This window comes from Pleurodeles waltl, chromosome 8 (genome assembly GCF_031143425.1).
Source record: "Pleurodeles waltl isolate 20211129_DDA chromosome 8, aPleWal1.hap1.20221129, whole genome shotgun sequence".
In the NCBI taxonomy this organism is placed as follows: Eukaryota; Metazoa; Chordata; class Amphibia; order Caudata; family Salamandridae; genus Pleurodeles; species Pleurodeles waltl.
The window spans coordinates 50,498,456-50,520,285 of record NC_090447.1 but is presented as its reverse complement, the minus strand read 5'-3'; the positions used below and the strand labels follow the sequence as shown (position 1 = coordinate 50,520,285).

At 52.3% G+C, this 21,830-nt stretch overlaps 1 protein-coding gene across 6 annotated transcripts in view; it reads left to right on the top strand.

Moving 5' to 3' along the window:
• LOC138249696 (ankyrin repeat domain-containing protein 50-like) overlaps positions 1 to 21,830 on the top strand; it is a 307,510-nt gene that overhangs the window by 193,281 nt on the left and 92,399 nt on the right. The window contains exons 1-2 of one of the 6 annotated variants that reach the window (XM_069203683.1): positions 11,338 to 11,485; positions 11,580 to 12,113. The exons of the other annotated variants lie outside the window; for them this stretch is intronic. The gene's annotated coding sequence lies outside the window, so the exon portion shown is untranslated. Of the gene's footprint in view, positions 1 to 11,337; positions 11,486 to 11,579; positions 12,114 to 21,830 lie in introns of those variants that run through there. 6 annotated transcript variants of the gene reach the window in all.

The following is a 21,830-nucleotide window of genomic DNA, read 5'->3' as shown; positions in this document are numbered from 1 at the left end:
ATGCTTTCATGTAAAACTTTTGCTTCTTGTGGGCCAGGTTAGCCTATATAAAGCTGCAACAAAAAAACATACCGACTACACCCCGCATATACGAGCTGAACTGAGCCGAAGGGCACCAGGGCGCTTTACATGGAACAAGAAAATGCTGATATTGTTAAATGCCTTCCTCCCAGCCACGCCCTCAAGTCCCACCCCCGTCAACTGGGTGAGTACCGCACACCTCTTTTTCCATTTAAAGCACTGGGTAAAACGACGCACTGCATTTACATTTGTAAAATGTCCAGCCTGTAGATTGAAGTGTTTTTTTTAAAAACGCGTTGAAAGTGGGCAGGGCCGCAGATCACGACCATTTGTTCCATATGTAATTTTAGGAGCGCGGGTGTCCAGGACACCAGATACTCACTTTAAGTGAAGTGCATTCTGGATCTATTGGCTGCCGCTCTGATGTGTATTTCTGTTAACATGAATGAAGTTCATTCATTCATGGTTACTGTTCTGATGTGCATTTATATTAACATGAATGAAATTCATTCATTCATCCATTCATTCGCTCATGGCTACCGCTCTGATGTGCATTCATATTAACATGAATGAAATCCATTCATCCACCCATTCATTCATGGCTGCCGCTCTGGTGTGTATTTCTATTAACATGAATGAAATTCATCCATCCATTCGTTCGCTCATGGCTGCCGCTCTGATGTGTATTTGGGATAACATATATGAAATGTATAGTTTTCCACCGAGAATGCACAGGTTGAGCATCTGCCTGTTCATGCTGAGGTGTCCCTGTGCTTTGGAAGTGCGGAGGCCCAGAGCTCTGCTGGATGCCAGGTCACCTCGTGTGTGTGGGAGGAGCAGCAGCTGTTGGCACTGGTTTCTGTTAGCAGAAGCTGTTTGCACTGGTAGCTGTTGGCACTAGTAGCTGTTGGCACTGGTATCAGTTTGCAGCAGCTGTTGGCACTGGTTTCAGTTTGCAGCAGCTGTTGGCACTGGTATCAGTTTGCAGCAGCTGTTGGCACTGGTATCAGTTTGCAGCAGCTGTTGGCACTGGTTTCAGTTTGCAGCAGCTGTTGGCACTGGTTTCAGTTTGCAGCAGCTGTTGGCACTGGTTTCTGTTAGCAGAAGCTGTTGGCACTGGTAGCTGTTGGCACTGGTATCAGTTTGCAGCAGCTGTTGGCACTGGTTTCAGTTTGCAGCAGCTGTTGGCACTGGTTTCAGTTTGCAGCAGCTGTTGGCACTGGTTTCAGTTTGCAGGAGCTGTTGTCACTGGTTTATGTTAGCAGAAGCTGTTGGCACTGGTAGCTGTTGGCACTGGTATCAGTTTGCAGCAGCTGTTGGCACTGGTTTCTGTTAGCAGAAGCTGTTGGCACTGGTAGCTGTTGGCACTGGTTTCAGTTTGCAGCAGCTGTTGGCACTGGTTTCTGTTAGCAGAAGCTGTTGGCACTGGTAGCTGTTGGCACTGGTATCAGTTTGCAGCAGCTGTTGGCACTGGTATCAGTTTGCAGCAGCTGTTGGCACTGGTTTCTGTTAGCAGAAGCTGTTGGCACTGGTAGCTGTTGGCACTGGTTTCAGTTTGCAGCAGCTGTTGGCACTGGTTTCTGTTAGCAGAAGCTGTTGGCACTGGTAGCTGTTGGCACTGGTATCAGTTTGCAGCAGCTGTTGGCACTGGTTTCAGTTTGCAGCAGCTGTTGGCACTGGTATCAGTTTGCAGCAGCTGTTGGCACTGGTTTCAGTTTGCAGGAGCTGTTGGCACTGGTTTCTGTTAGCAGAAGCTGTTGGCACTGGTAGCTGTTGGCACTGGTATCAGTTTGCAGCAGCTGTTGGCACTGGTTTCTGTTAGCAGAAGCTGTTGGCACTGTTAGCTGTTGGCACTGGTATCAGTTTGCAGCAGCTGTTGGCACTGGTTTCAGTTTGCAGCAGCTGTTGGCACTGGTAGCTGTTGGCACTGGTATCAGTTTGCAGCAGCTGTTGGCACTGGTTTCAGTTTGCAGCAGCTGTTGGCACTGGTTTCAGTTTGCAGGAGCTGTTGGCACTGGTATCCGTTTGCAGCAGCTGTTGGCACTGGTTTCAGTTTGCAGCAGCTGTTGGCACTGGTTTCAGTTTGCAGCAGCTGTTGGCACTGGTTTCTGTTAGCAGAAGCTGTTGGCACTGGTTTCAGTTTGCAGCAGCTGTTGGCACTGGTTTCTGTTAGCAGAAGCTGTTGGCACTGGTATCAGTTTGCAGCAGCTGTTGGCACTGGTTTCAGTTTGCAGGAGCTGTTGGCACTGGTATCAGTTTGCAGCAGCTGTTGGCACTGGTTTCAGTTTGCAGCAGCTGTTGGCACTGGTTTCTGTTAGCAGAAGCTGTTGGCACTGGTAGCTGTTGGCACTGGTATCAGTTTGCAGCAGCTGTTGGCACTGGTTTCAGTTTGCAGGAGCTGTTGGCACTGGTTTCAGTTTGCAGGAGCTGTTGGCACTGGTTTCAGTTTGCAGGAGCTGTTGGCACTGGTTTCAGTTTGCAGAGGCTGTTGGCACTGGTTTCAGTTTGTAGCAGCTGTTGGCACTGGTAGCTGTTGGCACTGGTTTCAGTTTGCAGTAGCTTTTGGCACTGGTGTCAGTTTGTAAGAGTGGGTGTTGGCACTGGATTCAGTTTGCAGAAGCTGTTGGCACTGGTAGCTATTGGCACTGGTATGAGTTTGCAGCAGCTGTTGGCACTGGTATCAGTTTGCAGCAGCTGTTGGCACTGGTTTAAGTTTGCAGCAGCTGTTGGCACTGGTTTCAGTTTGCAGCAGCTGTTGGCACTGGTTTCTGTTAGCAGAAGCTGTTGGCACTGGTAGCTGTTGGCACTGGTATCAGTTTGCAGCAGCTGTTGGCACTGGTTTCAGTTTGCAGCAGCTGTTGGCACTGGTTTCAGTTTGCAGCAGCTGTTGGCACTGGTTTCAGTTTGCAGGAGCTGTTGTCACTGGTTTATGTTAGCAGAAGCTGTTGGCACTGGTAGCTGTTGGCACTGGTATCAGTTTGCAGCAGCTGTTGGCACTGGTTTCTGTTAGCAGAAGCTGTTGGCACTGGTAGCTGTTGGCACTGGTTTCAGTTTGCAGCAGCTGTTGGCACTGGTTTCTGTTAGCAGAAGCTGTTGGCACTGGTAGCTGTTGGCACTGGTATCAGTTTGCAGCAGCTGTTGGCACTGGTATCAGTTTGCAGCAGCTGTTGGCACTGGTTTCTGTTAGCAGAAGCTGTTGGCACTGGTAGCTGTTGGCACTGGTTTCAGTTTGCAGCAGCTGTTGGCACTGGTTTCTGTTAGCAGAAGCTGTTGGCACTGGTAGCTGTTGGCACTGGTATCAGTTTGCAGCAGCTGTTGGCACTGGTTTCAGTTTGCAGCAGCTGTTGGCACTGGTATCAGTTTGCAGCAGCTGTTGGCACTGGTTTCAGTTTGCAGGAGCTGTTGGCACTGGTTTCTGTTAGCAGAAGCTGTTGGCACTGGTAGCTGTTGGCACTGGTATCAGTTTGCAGCAGCTGTTGGCACTGGTTTCTGTTAGCAGAAGCTGTTGGCACTGTTAGCTGTTGGCACTGGTATCAGTTTGCAGCAGCTGTTGGCACTGGTTTCAGTTTGCAGCAGCTGTTGGCACTGGTAGCTGTTGGCACTGGTAGCTGTTGGCACTGGTAGCTGTTGGCACTGGTATCAGTTTGCAGCAGCTGTTGGCACTGGTTTCAGTTTGCAGCAGCTGTTGGCACTGGTTTCAGTTTGCAGGAGCTGTTGGCACTGGTATCCGTTTGCAGCAGCTGTTGGCACTGGTTTCAGTTTGCAGCAGCTGTTGGCACTGGTTTCTGTTAGCAGAAGCTGTTGGCACTGGTTTCAGTTTGCAGCAGCTGTTGGCACTGGTTTCTGTTAGCAGAAGCTGTTGGCACTGGTAGCTGTTGGCACTGGTATCAGTTTGCAGCAGCTGTTGGCACTGGTTTCAGTTTGCAGCAGCTGTTGGCACTGGTTTCAGTTTGCAGGAGCTGTTGGCACTGGTTTCAGTTTGCAGAGGCTGTTGGCACTGGTTTCAGTTTGTAGCAGCTGTTGGCACTGGTAGCTGTTGGCACTGGTTTCAGTTTGCAGTAGCTTTTGGCACTGGTGTCAGTTTGTAAGAGCATTTGGCACTGGTGGGTGTTGGCACTGGAGGTTGTCGTCACTGGGCTCAGTTTGCAGAAGCTGTTGGCACTGGTGGGTGTTGGCACTGGTTTCCGTAACTACATTCTTTTGAGCCGATGCCATTAATGGGTGAATTGTGTGTCGATCGGAGCAGAGTTAATGCTGTAATATACACCTGGGACATAGTCAGCCCCGCTGTGCATTATAATTAGGGCTCCTGGTTTTATGGTAGGTATTTTTTAAATATTTCCATCTGTATTTAACCGTATTTATTTTTTAGCCATCTTATTTGTAGGTATCTGTCTTTATTTTGTGTTTTGAGAATAAATGGAGTTGTAAAATGGTCCATTTCCACATTTACTTAAGTGACCAGCATGAACTCCGACTGTGATTCCTGTCGCGTTTTAGCAAATTAAGCATCCAAATATAACAAAATATTACATTACAGATAAATATTTGCATTACATACGAATATATGCGAATATATGCCTGTATTTAGGGAAATCTCATCCTGTTTTGTATCTCCTTTTGCTTGCATCTGCTCAGCTGTTGGCCTCGGATTCATGATGAAAGCACAGAGAGTTACTCACAAGAATCACAATTTTCAGTATTTTTCCGTTTTTAAAAATAAATACAGACAGAAAACACATTGTGTTCGGTCTGTACTTATCCGTAAAAATGGAAAACTGGGAGCCTTAATGATAATGATGCTGCACACAACAGGAGTTCACCCATCCCGCTAAGGGCTATGGCTTAGCGCCTTCTGAAGCCTCCACACTCCCAGGGGACTTGTAGTATTAATCCGGGCATTACTAGGGGGCATTTATCCTTGTAATCCATTCCTCCGGCCATCTTCTGAAATCTTGGTTTATAGTCCTTTCTGGTGAGGGCAACTCTGGAGTTTCTGTTGTGAGCATAAACCTATCGACCTGCAGCTTGGAATTGGTGAAAAAACATATTTAAGCATAGTGTAAGTCTGTAGGAGAAGGAGCTAAAACACAGAATATGTGATAAGCCGCTGGTAGAGTGTCGTCGTCCGGCAGTGCAATCGATCCATCAGTCAATCAATCATCCATTTGTATAGCGCACAGCTGCCTCCAGAGAGGCATCTTGGCGCTCGAGCAGACCATTGACAGATGGTACATCCAATGCTAGGAATAGGAAGGGGCTGGCTTTTATGGAAGAGAGGCTTTCGGTTCTTAAAGATGGAGATGGACGCAGCTCCACCTGACGCAGTAGAAGATGGTTTGGTCTGAGTGCTCTGATAAGGCCGCAGTCTTTTTTGCAGATGTGCAGGGACCCTACACAGAGAAAACTAAAAAAGGGTTCCCAACCTTTTGACTTATGTGGACCCCCACTTTATCATTACTGGAACCCGGAGACCCCTACTGATTCCTTATTGGAATCTGGAGACCCCCCCCCCCTCCCCCAGTGATCCATTTCTGAAAGCTGGGGACCTAATCTGTTAATATTATTTAATTTTCTAGGCAGTCGCGGACCCCCTGAGGAGGCTTCGTGGACCCCCAGGGGTCCCCGGACCAGAGGTTGGGAACCGCTGCTCTAAGCCAGTGTTGGAGCTTTAAACTTGATGCCGGTTCTCGCAGGAGCCGGAGAGGATGCTTCGGAGGGGACAGGTGGCCTGGCCATGCGGGCTCCTTGGGTCAGCCTCGCTGCTTGCGTCCTGCAGTCCAGTCTTTGAATGAAGAAAGCCGGGATCCCAGATACAGGCCACTGGCCCAGTCCCACCGAGAGGTGGCCACTGTCTCGCGAGACTTCTCTGGGATCAAGTGGAACATCTTCCTTAAAGATCTGAGTTTGGCCGAACCAGCAGATGAGACCTGCCTGATGTGTGTGGAGAGGGGGAGCCCCGAGCCAACCATGACCCCCCGGACTTCTCTCGGGGACCGGTGGAGAGCCAAGTTCCTGGGCCAGGAGGGGAGCATACGCCGAAGAGAAGACCATCAGTTTGGCGCTAGAGAATGGCCATCCATCCATCCATCCTTCCGACAATCAAGGCCGAGGCTGTTTTCCTGGGAGGGCGGCAGGAGCTGTGCGTGGTCCCCAGGCCACCCCTCGCGCACCCCAAGCTTCAGTCATTGGAGCCAGGGGTCATAGGTAAAGCTTGAAGTGTGCAATAGCTAAACACGCTGCCAGAAATGGCTCCTTGCCTGCTTATAAATGTATTTTTCAGGGACAGATAGTTCCCAAAGAGTTGATAGTTTGAGGAGGAGCTGTGATACCCGCCTTTCACCCCAGCGGCTCTCGTGTCAGGCTGTGACCTGCACCTCACCCCTCACACCTTCTGAGAGTAATGGTGCCCTTTAATAATGCACGAGTCCTCCTGGCTTATCGCTCCGGGTTGACTCATTCCTCCTTTGCAGGGCAGGTGAGTCAACAGTCGCTTCCGGCGAGAGGCGGGGAGCTGATAGGTCAATCGATGGAAGGAAGAGGCCCAGGGAGGGTGTCATGGATGGGGCCCTGGCCCTTCAAGTACTGGAAGTCAGGGGGCCCCGATGGAGACAAGCTGGCATTAAACGACTCTGCGAAGACGGTTTTCAGGCCTTTTTCAAAGGTGTCCGCGGCTGTCGATATCAGACGGTCATAGTCTCTACTGGAATGTCTCTGTACGTTTACAGCATGTGTAATGGGACAGTACTGGCACTTCTCGCTAGGTGTGGAGTCAATATGAAGGGACAGTACTGGAATGTCTGTACAGGCCTATAGCATGTTTAATGGACAGTTCTGACACTTCTTGCCAGATGTAGAGTCTGTATAAAGGGACAGTACTGGAATGTCTGTGCAGGCCTGCAGCATGTTTAATGGACAGTACTGACACTTCTTGCCAGATGTAGAGTCTGTATAAAGGGACAGTACTGGAATGTCTGTGCAGGCTGCAGCATGTTTAATGGACAGTACTGACACTTCTTGCCAGATGTAGAGTCTGTATAAAGGGACAGTACTGGAATGTCTGTGCAGGCCTGCAGCATGTTTAATGGGACAGTAGTGACACTTCTTGCCAGATGTAGAGTCTGTATAAAGGGACAGTACTGGAATGTCTGTGCAGGCTGCAGCATGTTTAATGGGACAGTAGTGGAATGTCTCTGCAGGCTGAAGCATGTTTAATGGGACAGTACTGGCACTTGTCGCCAGGTGTGGAGTCAGTATAAAGCGACAGTACTGGAATGTCTGTGCAGGCCTACAGCATGTCTAAAGGGACAGTACCGGAATGTCTCTGCAGGCTGAAGCATGTTTAATGGGACAGTAGTGGCACTTGTCGCCAGGTGTGGAGTCAGTATGAAGGGACAGTACTGGAATGTCTGTGTACGTTTACAGCATGTTTAAAGGGACAGTACCGGAATGTCTGTGCAGGCCTGCAGCATGTCTAATGGGACAGTAGTGGCACTTGTCGCCAGGTGTGGAGCCCGTATAAAGGGGCAGTTTTGGAATGTCTGTGCAGGCCTGCAGCATGTCTAATGGGACAGTACTGGAATGTCTGTGCAGGCCTGCAGCATGTCTAATGGGACAGTACTGGAATGTCTGTGCAGGCCTGCAGCATGTGTAAGTTCCAGTATGTCCCATTGAACATGCTGTAGGCCTACAGGGACATCCAGGAACTGTCCCTTTCCACAGACTCCACACCTGGTGCGAAGGTGAACAGACTGACAGATTCCTCTCCAGGACCCTCTAGGATCAAGTAAGAACCACATCAGTAGACAGAAAAAAACCTTTATTCCCTTCAGGGAGAACTACATGCCTCTAGACGCCCACAGCTCCTCTCAAACTGCTCCATAATGGATTAATTCCCTGCAGATCTACCCATGTGATTCTTACTTGATCCCAGAGGGTCCTGGAGAGGCATCTGTCTGTCGGCGGAGAGGACAGAGCTAACATGTAGATTCTGTGTTGGGGATAAGCAGGTCTTTACCATCCTTCTGAACTCTGAAGTGATTCTCCCTGGCTCTGATCTTCGCGGATAGGGTCAATCATGCCGCCGATGGTTTCTTGCTATACCCAGGGATTAGTAGGCATGGTGCCAGTCTAGAACCTAGGGTCCTGGCTGGGAATATTTAGTCATTTTTTGGCTTGAGCACGTGTTGGCCCTTTGCTGTTTGTTGCTGTGTGAGATGCATAGTGTCTCGAAAGGGGATCTCCATGCAGTGGGAAGCTGGTGTAGAGCATTTAGCACTGGGGGAATGAGGCTTTAGATGTTGCATGTTTTTTTCTTTTTTAAATGTTTTTATTGGGTTTTGCAAAGCATGCAACAAATAGGACAGGGAACATCACCCTCAGGTGCTGTAACAGAAAGTACATTTTGTAGGCTTCATATATTTCATGTTTTTTTTTTTCTTTTTTAAATGTTTTTATTGGGTTTTGCAAGACATCATCCTCAGGTGCTGAAACAAAATGTAAGTTCTGTAGGCTTCATATATTTCATGTTAACCAGTAATGTTGCTGCTGAGTTTTAAATCCTCTAGGGCCTGCTGTAGTTGAGAGTGGTCTGCTGAGGTAAAATCCCATAGCAAGTTGGGCAGAGTGTGCTGTCGCCTGTGCCTTTTAACAAAATCCAAGCGGCCCAAAGATGCCTCCAAGACTTTCCATTGTGTAGAAAGTAGATTGAGAGAACACTTGTCCGTGTGAGTATTCATGGGAAGTGTGGAGTCCAGGAGGGTCTCACTTCTCACTCATTTCTCAAGTTGTTTTTGTTCACCGCAGGTCATCTTCAGTTCTTGAAGCATTCAGCTTCGGGTGATTCACGTCCTCCATGGCCCTCGGGCTCCAGGCGGGAGTTTAGCTTTGATGTTCCCAGATCTTTAGGGGTCTCCAGTTTGAGAATTCTCTGGGTGTCTTCTGATGGTTGTGGCAGGTAACTTTGAAGCTGTTGGTAAGACTCAGTAGTGAGTTAGTGTATCATCCATCACCTTGTTGTTTTTCCAGTTGCCGCCCTGAGTGCTCCAGGTATGGTCAGCATGGGGCCTGGGCTCACTGTGCCACTGGACCCAGGCTCACTGTGCCACTGGACCCGGGCTCACTGTGCCACTGGACCCGGGCTCACTGTGCCACTGGACCCAGGCGCACCCTGGCAGATGAAGAGCTCATAACAAGAACCTGAAAGTGCCAGCACTCGTCTCTGAGGAGCCTTCACTTCTCTGTAGGATGCAGTGCAGTGTCACCCCACATAGAAGCGGTGTGTCAGTGCACTGTGCCTTTAAGTGCCTGCATTTTACACTCTGCTGTGAATCTGAAAGTGCCAGCACTCGTCTCTGAGGAGCCTTCACTTCTCTGTTGGATGCAGTGCAGTGCTGCCTTAGATAGAAGCTATGTGTGAGCGCACTGTGCCTTTTAAGGGCATGCACCTCACACTGTTGTGAATCTGAAAGTGCCACCACTCTCCTTTGAGGGACCTTCACTTTCCTGTTGGATGCAGTGCAGTGCTGCCTCAGGTAGAAGCTGTGTCAGTGCACTGTTGGATGCAGTGCAGTGCTGCCTCATGTAGAAGCTGTGTGTCAGTGCACTGCTTGATGCAGTGCAGTGCCGCCTCATGTAGAAGCTGTGTGTCAGTGCACTGCTTGATGCAGTGCAGTGCCGCCTCATGTAGAAGCTGTGTCAGTGCACTGTTGGATGCAGTGCCGCCTCAGGTAGAAGCTGTGGGTCAGTGCACTGTTGGATGCAGTGCCGCCTCAGGTAGAAGCTGTGGGTCAGTGCACTGTTGGATGCAGTGCCGCCTCAGGTAGAAGCTGTGGGTCACTGCACTGTTGGATGCGGTGCCGCCTCAGGTAGAAGCTGGCAGTGCACTATTGGATGCAGTGCCGCCTCAGGCAGAATCTGTGAAAGTGCACTGTTGGATGCAATGCAGTGCCGCCTTAGGTAGAAGCTGGCAGTGCACTGTTGGATGCAGTGCAGTGCCGCCTCAGGCAGGAGCTGTATCAATGCACTGTTGGATGCAGTGCAGTGCCGCCTCAGGCAGAAGTTGTATCAGTGCACTGTTGGGTGCAGTGCCACCTCAGGCAGAAGCTGTGTCAGTGCACTGTTGGACGCAGTGCCTCCTCAAGCAGAAGCTGTATCAGTGCACTGTTGGATGCAGTGTAGTGCCCCCTGAGGTAGAAGGTGTATCAGTGCACTGTTGGGTGCAGTGCAGCCTCAGGCAGAAGGTGTATCAGTGCACTGTTGGGTGCAGTGCAGCCTCAGGCAGAAGGTGTGTCAGTGCACTGTTGGATGCAGTGCAGTGCTTCCTCACGCAGAAGCTGTGTCAGTGCACTGTTGGATGTAGTGCAGTGCCCCCTGAGGTAGAAGGTGTATCAGTGCACTGTTGGGTGCAGTGCAGCCTCAGGCAGAAGGTGTCAGTGCACTGTTGGATGCAGTGCAGTGCCGCCTCAGGCAGAAGCTGTGTCAGTGCACTGTTGGATGCAGTGCCGCCTCAGGCAGAAGCTGTGTCAGTGCACTGTTGGATGTAGTGCAGTGCCCCCTGAGGTAGAAGGTGTGTCAGTGCACTGTTGGATGCAGTGTAGTGCCGCCTCACGCAGAAGCTGAGTCAGTGCACTGTTGGATGTAGTGCAGTGCCCCCTGAGGTAGAAGGTGTATCAGTGCACTGTTGGATGCAGTGCAGTGCTGCCTCACGCAGAAGCTGTCAGTGCACTGTTGGATGTAGTGCAGTGCCCCCTGAGGTAGAAGGTGTGGCAGTGCACTGTTGGATGCAGTGTAGTGCCGCCTCAGGCAGAAGGTGTGGCAGTGCACTGTTGGATGCAGTGCCGCCTCAAGCAGAAGCTGTGTCAGTGCACTGTTGGATGTAGTGCAGTGCCCCCTGAGGTAGAAGCTGTGTCAGTGCACTGTTGGATGTAGTGCAGTGCCCCCTGAGGTAGAAGGTGTATCAGTGCACTGTTGGGTGCAGTGCTGCCTCAAGCAGAAGGTGTGGCAGTGCACTGTTGGATGCAGTGTAGTGCCGCCTCAGGCAGAAGGTGTGGCAGTGCACTGTTGGATGCAGTGCCGCCTCAGGCAGAAGGTGTGGCAGTGCACTGTTGGATGTAGTGCAGTGCCACCTGAGGTAGAAGGAGTGGCAGTGCACTGTTGGATGCAGTGTAGTGCCACCTCAGGCAGAAGCTGTGTCAGTGCGCTGCTCCTTTAAGTGCCTGCTCTAGCTGGGAGGGGCAGGGGCTGCTGGAAATGCAAATGCTGCTGCTGCCTCTGCTCGGCGGTGCCCTGGGGCACTTGCTCTCTCCTGCTGGGTCCTGCGCTCTCTGCTCTCACTAGTTCCTGGCGGTGCCGCTCCCTGGAAGGATCCCTGGGCGGCCAGGCTCTGGGCACTGGGCAGGGCTCCTGCCCTCCTCTCCTGGTACCGCTCCTGCGAAGGACACTGGGCAGAGCTGCCTGGCAGGAGGTGCCAGGACTCCTGGTCCCGCTGCCAGACCCTCGGCTCTCGGCACTGGGCAGGGCTCCTGTCCTCCTCTCCTGGTCCCGCTGCCTGGCAGGAGGTGCCAGGACTCCTGCTCTCGCTCCTGGTCCCGCTGCCAGGCTCTGGGCACTGGGCAGGGCTCCTGCCCTCCTCTCCTGGTACCGCTCCTGCGAAGGACACTGGCCAGAGCTGCCTGGCAGGAGGTGCCAGGACTTCTGCCCTCCTCTCCTCGCCCCGCTGCCTGGCAGGAGGTGCCAGGGCTCCTGGTCCCGCTGCCAGGCTCTCGGCTCTCGGCACTGTGCAGGGCTCCTGTCCTCCTCTCCTGGTCCCGCTGCCTGGCAGGAGGTGCCAGGACTCCTGCTCTCGCTCCTGGTCCCGCTGCCAGGCTCTGGGCACTGGGCAGGGCTCCTGCCCTCCTATCCTGGTCCCGCTGCCAGGCTCGATGCACTGGGTAGGACTCCTGCCCTCATCTCCTGGTTCCGCTCCTGCGAGGGCCCTGGCAGGAGTGCCACCCGCGTCCTCCGGGGAAGAGAGTGCCCCTTTATAGAAGATCTCTCTTGGAGCACCCGGCCCCGTGACTGCCCGTGCGCCAGCTCCAGAGCTGTGACAGCAGGTAAGGTGTGCTGGGCACCGGGACATTCAGTTCTTGGGTACAGGGAGGCTGTACCAGCCAGACCCTTCTTCAGGGGTTAGGGGCAATGCTTGCATCACAGGAGAGTACCAGTCAGTACTTGCATCACAAGTGAGTGCCAGTACTTGCATCACAAGTGAGCGCCAGTACTTGCATCACAAGTGAGTGCCAGTACTCGCATCACAGAAGAGTGCCAGTACTCGCATCACAGAAGAGTGCCAGGACTTGCATCACAAGTGAGTGTCAGTACTTGCATCACAGACGAGTACCAGTACTTGTATCAAAGGAGAGGGCCAGTACTTGTATCAAAGGAGAGGGCCAGTACTTGCATCACAGGAGAGTGCATTGGGAGAGTGGCGTTCAGCTTCCATAAGAGTACAGCAAAGGTACATTGGGAGAGTAGTGTTCTGCTTCCATACTAGAACAGCAGGGGTGCATTGGGAAAGTGGTGTTCTGCTTCCATACTAGAACAGCAGGGGTGCATTGGGAGAGTGGTGTTCTGCTTCCCTATGGGTGCAGTGGAGGTGCACTGGGAGAGGGGTGTTCAGTTTCCATAAGAGAACAGGGGAGGTACAGTGGGAGAGTGGTATTCTGCTTTCATAGTAGAACAGCAGAGGTGCATTGGGAGAGTGGTATTCTGCTTCCATACTGGTGCAGCAGAGGTGCATTGGGAGAGTGGTGTTCTGCTTTAATGAGGGTACAGCGAAGGTGCATTGAGACAGTGGTGTTCTACTTCCATGTGGGTACAGCAGAAGTGTATTGGGAGAGTGGTGTTCGGCTTCCATACGGGTGCAGCAGAGGTGCATTGGGAAAATGTTGTTCTAGTTCAGTGCAGAGACAGCAAAGGTGCATTGAGAGGGTGGTGTTCTACTTCCACTTGGTTACAGTTGAAGTGTATTGGGAGAGTGGTGTTCTACTTCCATACTGGTACAGCAGCGGTACATGGATAGAATGGCGTTCTTCTTCCCTATGGGTACAGCAGAGGTGCATTGGGAGAGTGGTGTTCTGCCTCCATGCAGGTACAGCAGAGGTGCATTGGGAGAGTGGTGCTCTGCCTCCATGCAGGTACAGCAGAGGTGCATTGGGAGAGTGGTGTTCTGCTTCCATACAGGTACAGCTGAGGTGCATCGGGGGAGCTCTGTGATGCTTTGGTACTAGAATAGCAGAGGTGCATTGAAGGGCCCTGTAACACTTCAGTGCCTTAACTGGAAAGGTAGATCAGGAGAGCGGTGTAATGCTTCAGTACTAGAACAGCAGTGGTGCATCGAGGGAGCTGTGTGATACTTAACTACTAAAAATGCTGAGGTACATTTAAAGAAAGGTGTGATGCTTCAGTACTAGAATAGCGGAGGGGCATTGAGGGAGCTGTGTGATACTTCAGTGCTGGAACAGCTAAGGGGGATTGAGAGATCACTGGGGCACCTCAGTGCAGGAGTAGTAGTGGTGCACTGCAAGAGCTCTGTCAAACTAAGTACTGGAACAGCAGAGGTGCATTGAGAGAGCAGTGTGATTCGTCAGAGGTGCATTGAGTGGTGTCATGCCTCAGAACTTAAACATCAAGTGCACTGAGAGAACTGTGTGGTGCCTCGATGGTGCATTGAGGAAGCGGAGTGATGTTTGAGTACATGATCAGCACAGGTGCCTGGAGAGAGTGATGTGCTGCATCAGTACTATTGCAGCTGAGGCTCATTAATGGAGGGGTGTGATGCATTGAGAAAGCGGTTTGATGCTTGGGTACATGAGCAGCAGAGAAGAGAGTGGGGTGATGCATCAGTACTGTTACAGCTGAGGTGCATTGAGAGAGACTGGTGTGATGTTTCAGTGGTGCATTGAGTGAGTGGTGTGACGCCTCAGTACTTGAACATCAAAGGTGCATTGAGAGGTTTGTGTGATGCCTCGGTGGTGCATTGAGTGAGTGGTGTGATGCCACAGTACTGTTACAGCTGAGGTGCATTGAGAGATTGGTGTGATGCCTCGGTGGTGCATTGAGAATGCATTTTGATGCTTACATACATGAACAGCAGCAGAGAGTGGTGTGAGGCATTCAGTACTGTTGCAGCTGAGGTGCATTGAGAGAGACTGGCGTGATGTTTCAGGGGTGCATTGAGTGAGTGGTGTGACGCCTTAATACTTGAACAACAGAGGTGCATTGAGAGACTTGTGTGAGGCCTCAGTGGTGCATTGAGTGAGTGGCGTGATGCCTCAGTACTGTTACAGCTGAGGTGCATTGAGAGATTGGTGTGATGCCTCGGTGGTGCATTGAGAAAGCATTGTGATGCTTACATACATGAACAGCAGCAGAGAGTGGTGTGAGGCATCAGTACTGCTGCAGCTGTGGTGCATTGAGAGACCAGTGCGAGTCCTCTGTGGTGCATTGAGAGACCAGTGCGAGTCCTCTGTGGTGCATTGAGTGAGTGGTGTGATGCCTCAGTACTGTTACAGCTGTGGTGCATTGAGAGACCAGTGCGAGTCCTCTGTGGTGCATTGAGAGACCGGTGCGAGTCCTCTGTGGTGCATTGAGAGACCAGTGCGAGTCCTCTGTGGTGCATTGAGTGAGTGGTGTGATGCCTCAGTACTGTTACAGCTGTGGTGCATTGAGAGACCAGTGCGAGTACTCTGTGGTGCATTGAGAGACCAGTGTGAGTCCTCTGTGGTGCATTGAGAGACCGGTGCGAGTCCTCTGTGGTGCATTGAGTGAGTGGTATGATATTTGAATATGTAAACAGCAGACGTTCATTGGGAGAGCAGTGTGATGTCTCGGTACTTGAACAGTAGAGGTGCATTGAGAGAGCAGTGTGGTGCACCAATGGTGCATAGAGAGTGGTGTGATGCATCAGTGGTGCATTGAGAGACTTGTGTGAGGCCTCGGTGGTGCATTGAGTGAGTGGTGTGATGCCACAGTACTGTTACAGCTGAGGTGCATTGAGAGACCAGTGCGAGTACTCTGTGGTGCATTGAGAGACCAGTGTGAGTCCTCTGTGGTGCATTGAGAGACCGGTGCGAGTCCTCTGTGGTGCATTGAGTGAGTGGTGTGATGCCTCAGTACTGTTACAGCTGTGGTGCATTGAGAGACCAGTGCAAGTCCTCTGTGGTGCATTGAGTGAGTGGTATGATATTTGAATATGTAAACAGCAGACGTTCATTGGGAGAGCAGTGTGATGTCTCGGTACTTGAACAGTAGAGGTGCATTGAGAGAGCAGTGTGGTGCACCAATGGTGCATAGAGACTGGTGTGATGCGTCAGTGGTGCATTGAGAGTGGTGTGATGCATCAGTGGTGCAACAAGAGAAGTGTGATGCATCTGGTGCATTGAGAGAGCAGTTTGATGCTATAGTACCGTTACAGCAGAGGTGAACTGAGTGAGCGGTGTGAAACGTCGATGCCGTATTGAGAGAGCAGTGTGATGCCTGCGCATAGGATAAGCAGAGGTGCACAAAGAGAGTGCAGTGATGCCTCAGTGTTGGATGAGCACATATGTATTGAGAGAGGTGTGATGCATCCAGTGCATTGAGGCAGTGTGATGTTTTGGTACTTGCATAGCAGGGTGAGTTGAGAGAGTGAGGGAATGCAGCTGGTGTTTCCAGAGAGCAGTGTGATGTGTCAGGAGTGCTTTGGGAGAGCAGCGCGATCTGCTGGTGCTTTGGATGAATGGTGTAATGTGTCTGGTGTATTGAGAGAACAGTGTGATGTCACTAGTGCAGTCCGTTCTTTTGGTGTATTGGCAGTGCAGTGTGATGTCTTTATACTTGCATAGGAGGGGTGCATTGAGAAAGCGGTGCAATGCATCTGGTGCATTGAGAGAGTGGTGTGATGCATCAGTGATACATTGAGAGAGCGGTGTGACACATCAGTGGTGCATTGAGAAAGTGGTGATTCATGTGGTGCATTGAGAGAGCAGTGTTATGCATCAGTGGTTTGCATCAGTTGTGCATTCAGAGAGCAGTATGGTGCATAGAGAGGTGTTTGATGCATCAGTGGTGCATTGAGAGAGGTGTGATGCATCAGGGTGCATTGAGGGAGAGGTTAATGCATCAGTGGTGCACTGAGAGCGTTGTGATGCATCTAGTGCATTGAGAGAGCAGTGTGATGCATCTGGTGCATTGACAGAGCAGTGTGATGCATCAGTGGTGCATTGAGAGTGTGGTGTGATGCATCATTGGTGCATTGAAAGGGAGGTGCAATGCATCAGTGGTGCATTAAGAGACTGGTGTGATGCATCAGTGGTGCATTGAGAGCGGTGTGATGCATCAGTGGTGCATTGAAAGGGAGGTGCAATGCATCAGTGGTGCATTGAGAGACTGGTGTGATGCATCAGTGGTGCATTGAGAGCGGTGTGATGCATCAGTGGTGCATTGAGAGGACAGTGTGATGCATCTGTTGCAGTCAGAGAGCAGTGTGATGCATCCTGGTGCATTGGGTGAGTGGCGTGATGCATCTGGTACATTGAGAGAGCAGTGTGATGCATTGTGTGATCTGTTGGTGCTTTGAGAGTGTGGTGCGATGTGTCTGGTGTATTGAGAGAGCAGTGAGATGTGTCACTATTGCAGTGTTCTCAGTTGGTGCATTGGAAGAGTGTTGTGATGTCTTTAGTCTTCCATAGCAGGGGTGTGTTGAGAGAGTGGTGTAATTTCTGGTGTATTGAGAGAGCAGTGTGATGTCACCAGTGCATTGGGAGAGCATTGTGATGTGTTGGTGCTTTGAGTGAGTGGTGTAATGTGTCTGCACTAGTGACATCACACTGTTCTCACAATACACCAGTGTGTTTTGTTGGTGTATTGGGAGTGCGGTGTGATGTCTTTATTCTTGCATAGATGGGGTGAATTGAGAAAGCAGAGCAGTGCATCTGGTGCATTGAGAGAGTGGTGTGATGCATCAGTGATACATTGAGAGAGCAGTGTGACCCATCAGTGGTGCATTGAGAGAGCAATGTGATGTCAATTGTGCATTGAAAAAGTGGTGTGATTCATGTGCTGCATTGAGAGAGTGGTATGACACATCAGTGGTGCATTGAGAGAGCAGTGTTATGCATCAGTGGTGTGATGCATCAGTTGTGCATTGAGAGAGCGGTGTGATGCGTCAGTGGTGCATTGAAAGCAGTGTGTAGCATCAATGGTGTATTGAAAGAGTGGTTTGATTTGTCTGGTGCATTGAGAGAGCAGTGTGGTGCACCAATGGTGCATTGAGAGTGGTGTGATGCATCAGTGGTGCATTGAGAGTGGTTTGATGCATCAGTGGTGCATTGAGAGTGGTGTGATGCATCAGTGGTGCAACGAGAGAAGTGTGATGCATCTGGTGCATTGAGAGAGCAGTGTGATGCATCAGTGGTACATTGAGAGAGGTGTGATGCATCAGTGGTGCATTGAAAGGTGTAATGCATCAGTGGTGCATTGAGGGACTGGTATGATGCATCGGGGGTGCATTGAGAGCGGTGTGATGCATCAGTGGTGCATTGAGAGCAGTGTGATGCATCTGGTTCAATGAGAGAGCAATGTGATGCATCCTGGTGCATTGGGTGAGTGGTGTGATGCATCTGGTACATTGAGAGACTGGTGTGATGCATCAGTGGTGCATTGAGAGACTGGTGTGATGCGTCAGTGGTGCATTGATAGCGGTGTGATGCATCAGTGGTGCATTGAGAGAGCAGTGTGATGCATCAGGTGCATTGAGAGTGGTGTGATGTATCAGTGGTACATTGAGAGCGGTGTGATGCGTCAGTGGTGCATTGATAGCGGTGTGATGCATCAGTGGTGCATTGAGAGAGCAGTGTGATGCACCTGGTGCATTGAGAGAGCCGTGTGATGCATCCTGGTGCATTGAGTGAGCAGTGTGATGCATCTGGTGCATCGCAAAACTGGTGTGATGCATCAGTGGTGCATCGAGAGTCTGGTGTGATGCGTCACTGGTGCATTGAGAGCAGTGTGATACATCAGTGGTGCATTGGGAGAGCAGTGTGACGCGTCAGCGGTGCATTGGGAGAGTTGTGATGCTTAGGTACTGGAGTAGAGATATATTGAGAGAGGCGAGTTCCATCCTCTCAGTTGCCATGAACACCCTGCACCAAACGAGGATTCCTGCTTGAAAGGTACTCAAAAGCGCTGTGATTGGCTCACAGAGTGCTGGGGGTCATCTGTTTAAAGTGCGCCTGAAAATGACAGACATCTTGTGCTGGAGAGGCGGGGGACGGGAAGGGCACAAGGAAGGAAGTTTAAAGATTGTCGCCCCCTGGTGGACTTAATTATTGTTTCCACCGTGGGTGGATGAGCCTCGAAGGTGCTAGCCATTAGCCTGCAGTGTGAATCTCTTCTAGATTTACATGCTGCGCATTAGTCCACCATTTAGGGACCCATACCAGGGAGAAAAAAGCCACAGAGACCGATACCAGGGAGGGATGGCGCAGCCTTACAAAGCCACAGAGACACCTACCGGGGAGGGGTGGTGCAGCCTTACAAAGCCACGGAGACACCTACCAGGGAGGGGTGGTGCAGCCTTACAAAGCCACGGAGACACCTACCAGGGAGGGGTGGTGCAGCCTTACAAAGCCACGGAGACACCTACCAGGGAGGGATGGTGCAGCCTTACAAAGCCACGGAGACCCATACGAGGGAGGGATGGTGCAGGTTTACAAAGCCATGGAGACCCATACCAGAGAGGCGATGGCACAGCCTTACAAAGCCACGGAGACCGATACCAGGGAGGGATGGCGCAGCCTTACAAAGCCACAGAGACACCTACCGGGGACGGGTGGCACAGCCTTACAAAGCCACGGAGACCCTACCGGGGAGGGATAGCGCAGCCTTACAAAGCCACGGAGACACCTACCAGGGAGGGATTGTGCAGTCTTATAAAGCCACGGAGACCCTACCGGGGAGGGATAGCGCAGCCTTACAAAGCCACGGAGACCCTACCGGGGAGGGATTGTGCAGTCTTATAAAGCCACGGAGACCCATACCAGAGAGGCGATGGCACAGCCTTACAAAGCCACGGAGACCCCTACCGGGGAGGGATGGCACATCCTTACAAAGCAACAGAGACACCTACGAGGGAGGGGTGGTGCAGCCTTACAAAGCCACGGACACCCCTACCACGGAGGGATGGCACGTCCTTACAAAGCAACAGAGACACCTACGAGGGAGGGGTGGTGCAGCCTTACAAAGCCACGGACACCCCTACCAGGGAGGGATGGCACGTCCTTACAAAGCAACAGAGACACCTACGAGGGAGGGGTGGTGCAGCCTTACCAAGCCACGGACACCCCTACTAGGGAGGGATAGCACGGCCTTACAAAGCCACCGAGACACTTACCAGGGAGGGATAGCGCGGCCTTACAAAGCCACAGAGACACCTACCGGGGAGGGGTGGTGCAGCCTTACAAAGCCACGGAGACACCTACCAGGGAGGGATGGTGCAGCCTTACAAAGCCACGGAGACACCTACCAGGGAGGGATGGTGCAGCCTTACAAAGCCACGGAGACCCTACCGGGGAGGGATAGCGCAGCCTTACAAAGCCACGGAGACCCTACCGGGGAGGGGTGGTGCAGCCTTACAAAGCCACGGAGACCCATACGAGGGAGGGATGGTGCAGGTTTACAAAGCCATGGAGACCCATACCAGAGAGGCGATGGCACAGCCTTACAAAGCCACGGAGACCCTACCGGGGAGGGATAGCGCAGCTTTACAAAGCCACGGAGACACCTACCAGGGAGGGGTGGTGCAGCCTTACAAAGCCACAGAGACACCTACCGGGGAGGGGTGGTGCAGCCTTACAAAGCCACGGAGACACCTACCAGGGAGGGATGGTGCAGCCTTACAAAGCCACGGAGACCCATACGAGGGAGGGATGGTGCAGGTTTACAAAGCCACGGAGACCCTACCGGGGAGGGATAGCGCAGCCTTACAAAGCCACGGAGACACCTACCAGGGAGGGATTGTGCAGTCTTATAAAGCCACGGAGACCCATACCAGAGAGGCGATGGCACAGCCTTACAAAGCCACGGAGACCCTACCGGGGAAGGATAGCGCAGCCTTACAAAGCCACGGAGACACCTACCAGGGAGGGATTGTGCAGTCTTATAAAGCCACGGAGACCCATACCAGAGAGGCGATGGCACAGCCTTACAAAGCCACGGAGACCCCTACCGGGGAGGGATGGCACGTCCTTACAAAGCAACAGAGACGCCTTCGAGGGAGGGGTGGTGCAGCCTTACAAAGCCACGGACACCCCTACCAGGGAGGGATGGCACGTCCTTACAAAGCAACAGAGACACCTACGAGGGAGGGGTGGTGCAGCCTTACCAAGCCACGGACACCCCTACTAGGGAGGGATAGCACGGCCTTACAAAGCCACCGAGACACTTACCAGGGAGGGATAGCGCGGCCTTACAAAGCCACGGAGACCCCTACCAGGGAGGGATAGCGCAGCCTTACAAAGCCACGGAGACCCTACCGGGGAGGGATAGCGCAGCCTTACAAAGCCACGGAGACACCTATCAGGGAGGGGTGGTGCAGCCTTACAAAGCCACAGAGACACCTACCGGGGAGGGGTGGTGCAGCCTTACAAAGCCACGGAGACACCTACCAGGGAGGGATGGTGCAGCCTTACAAAGCCACGGAGACCCATACGAGGGAGGGATGGTGCAGGTTTACAAAGCCACGGAGACCCTACCGGGGAGGGATAGCGCAGCCTTACAAAGCCACGGAGACACCTACCAGGGAGGGATTGTGCAGTCTTATAAAGCCACGGAGACCCATACCAGAGAGGCGATGGCACAGCCTTACAAAGCCACGGAGACCCCTACCGGGGAGGGATGGCACGTCCTTACAAAGCAACAGAGACACCTACGAGGGAGGGGTGGTGCAGCCTTACAAAGCCACGGACACCCCTACCAGGGAGGGATGGCACGTCCTTACAAAGCAACAGAGACACCTACGAGGGAGGGGTGGTGCAGCCTTACCAAGCCACGGACACCCCTACTAGGGAGGGATAGCACGGCCTTACAAAGCCACCAAGACATTTACCAGGGAGGGATAGCGCGGCCTTACAAAGCCACGGAGACCCCTACCAGGGAGGGATAGCGCAGCCTTACAAAGCCACGGAGACACCTACCAGGGAGGGATTGTGCAGTCTTATAAAGCCACGGAGACCCATACCAGAGAGGCGATGGCACAGCCTTACAAAGCCACGGAGACCCCTACCGGGGAGGGATGGCACGTCCTTACAAAGCAACAGAGACACCTACGAGGGAGGGGTGGTGCAGCCTTACAAAGCCACGGACACCCCTACCACGGAGGGATGGCACGTCCTTACAAAGCAACAGAGACACCTACGAGGGAGGGGTGGTGCAGCCTTACCAAGCCACGGACACCCTTACCAGGGAGGGATAGCACGGCCTTACAAAGCCACCGAGACACTTACCAGGGAGGGATAGCGCGGCCTTACAAAGCCACGGAGAACCCTACCAGGGAGGGATAGCGCAGCCTTACAAAGCCACGGAGACCCCTACCAGGGAGGGATGGAGCGTCCTTACAAAGCCACAGAGACACCTACGAGGGAGGGGTGGTGCAGCCTTACAAAGCCACGGAGACCCCTACCAGGGAGGGATAGCGCGGTCTTACAAAGCCACGGAGACCCCTACCAGGGAGGGATAGCGCGGTCTTACAAAGCCACAGAGACCCCTACCAGGGAGGGATAGCGCGGCCTTAC